The following is a 3,230-nucleotide window of genomic DNA, read 5'->3' on the forward strand; positions in this document are numbered from 1 at the left end:
ATAACTGTACCTACCTAGATCATCTAAAAAAATCTATTTCGTACTAACTATTCTTATATCTCATATAGTTAATACCTTCTTATTCATGATTTATCAACATTTTAACTCATGACACAGCATTTTTACTCAATCAATTTATGTTTTCATACTATTTTGAAATCTATATCAGTTTTATATTAGGTTGTCAAATATCTCCCTTCCGCTTTTTTGCTCTTGGTTTATAATACAAAAAGGCGGAAGGGAGATATTTGACAACCTATTATAAAGTTTATAGTGCCAACTTTTATAAATTATACTTTTCTTAAAATAATAATTTTAATTTATCAACAGTGCTGCAATTAGAATGCAATTATTCCAACATTTTGGCAATTATATAATTATATTTTTAAAAATATAATTATATTTTTAATTTTTTTATTTTTACAGCTTGAAAGTACGAATTGCAAATCAAAACAATATAAGAGACCTTGCAGAAAAAAAACAATAAAAATTAAATGATTGTACGAATAAATGATGATTAAATAATAATATAATGGGGCATATCACTCGAAAATAGGCAAAATATTGGACTCAAAACGCTAACTTGTGGAACTCCAAAATGGATCGGTTTTGTGATGAGAGTTCTTCATTTATATAAAATATTTGTAGATCAAAAATATATTTATAACATCAAAACTCGGAACTTATATGTACTTATAAGGTGTAAAACCTGTAATTTGATATTAACATATTTTATTCATTAGAAGCACACGCGAACAATTCTGTCATTTTCATTACTGTTTTAAGAGTATATTTTGTATTGTCAAATATAAGAGACCTTGCATTTTGATAATTATTCTAAATAGATAGTTTCAAACAATTTGGAATATTTGTAACTAATTGACTCGACAGCATTGATTAAGGCAAATCAATGTTATACAAAATAGTGAATTACCAAATAAATTTTATATTTCATTCTATACACAAATGTTTTATTTATGATTGTAACTTGACATAAATGTAATTAAATTCGAAATTTACAAAATTGGTGCACAAATTTTCAAAACGTTCGTTTAATATTGAATTAATTTATGAAACTAAATATATGTTCAACCCATTTTTTTTAAGTATTTAACTGTTAACTATATATTATTCGGCCTAATGTTAAACTTGGAATGTATCTGAAGTGTATTTTAATTTTTGAAACTTATCTAAAATATTTTGAGCGCGAGTTAATATACGAAAAAACGGCTCGGCCGATTGCTTTTCCTAAGGGCTTATCAGCACGATACTTCAGCATTTTTTGTGAAAACCTTGACGAAAGACAAAGAATCAGTTTGTCATGCAAATCTGATCTTACTAATCACTATTGAATTTTATCGAATGTATTTTGAATTTTTTAAATTGATAGAACCAATATTTTTTTATAATTTAACATTTTAATAATAATAGTGACTAGTTGTTGGGCTCATTATCTAGCTAATTTAAATAAATAATTTTTATGCATACTTACGTATAATACAAACTCTTTTATAAAATATTTTAAATGAAATAAAAACTAACATTTATTTTCTGTCACCTCAACACAATTTCAGAAATATCATTGCCGCATTACTTGTGTATTTCGACATTTACTGATTACATTTATGTGTCATAAATAAATAAATTTAACGATTTCCATGAAGAAATATGTCGATTTCAAAAAGAATTTTCCAAATGTCATTGGAAATTGATGACGTTCCATAAAATGAGTTTTTATTATTGAAAAGAACCATTCGATCATGTATAATAAAATTCAATTTCATTACGCACATATATGTTCGATTATTTTACGACATGTACTTAATAGGAGTATTCCTGAATCCTGTTGTTGGTATATTTGCAACTTTAAAATTATTATTAAAATTATATTTTAAGTAATTGTTTATGACCTAGATAATAAAAAGATACCATTTCACTATAATTAATATTATATAGTTGATTATAACTAAAAATATATAGTTAAATTTTCTGAATTAATTCGAATCCCGCACACAAAATATAGCTATTATAATGCATAGTATTATAAAGCAATAAAAATTGACGTTAAGTATTAAATAAATGATATGTACTAGCTGTACAACTTTTATTTTTATTGTAAAGAACACAAATTTTTCAACGAACATATCTAGGCATATTTTATAACAAACTATTTTTTCTAATATTGGTGTACTATAACTTTAATTGTTATTAGCGGAAGTCCGAATATAATATTAGCTAACATTTTGTAATATTTTATTTTAATGATTGTAATTTTCTTTGGCATCTCGCAAATTCATACTAACGATAAACGCAACTAAAAGCTTATTTTGCAATTATTAACAATCTTTTTATTTTAGTAAACATTTATATAAAAGTAGTTTTCTGTTTTCTGATTTTCTAAGACGTTTATACATTTAATGTGAATGCATATGAACTATTAAAATATATTTTCTTTTTAATCGTTTTTTTTGAATTAATTATTTAGTACTTTTGATTTAACTTGAAGTATTTTTATTGAAATAGATTTCGATACCTTTTCTGAGTACTAGATAATTAGAGATTTAATATCTTTAATATGTATGCAAACTATTTATAGTATTTTATAAACAAACATATTTGAGAACGACCACTTTATTATATTATTTGAGAGGTATAAAAATACTTCATACGACTGCTGATAAATTTTTTTGGCACATACCTTTGAGTATAGTTTAATTTTTCAACCGAAATATTTAATGTGAATAAATTTTGCAAAATATTTTGTTATTATTTATTTATTAATTAATCAATTAGTTAATAAATCAATATATAGGCATTCTTTGGATTTGAGTTGAACTATTGTCGTCAACTTCTTATCCACTTTCTGGCCTGATGGCAGTAATACCTATTAACGTTACAAAATGTATATTTAAATTGTTTATTCAACCAAGACAAATATATTTAACTTTTATTCAATATTCTATTATAGAAATACAGTTAACAGATTGTTAACTGCGTTCCACTTGTTGAATTTTTTCTTATAGTCTAGTTTTTTGTTAGCAATGTTTCTGGGATGTATCGCCAAATATTCTTTATGTTCAATCAAAAACTTTATTAATGTAAACGATATAACGTAAAACGATTATATTAATGTAAATCTTTATGACATAATAAATTATAAACTGATTATATAATGTAAATCTTTATAACATAATAAATTACATTTATTTAATGTCTCGATGGGTTGGAAA

This window comes from Ctenocephalides felis, unplaced genomic scaffold (assembly GCF_003426905.1).
Source record: "Ctenocephalides felis isolate EL2017-DRISC unplaced genomic scaffold, ASM342690v1 CF-g0.4_SCAFFOLD_01604, whole genome shotgun sequence".
Classification (NCBI taxonomy): domain Eukaryota; kingdom Metazoa; phylum Arthropoda; class Insecta; order Siphonaptera; family Pulicidae; genus Ctenocephalides; species Ctenocephalides felis.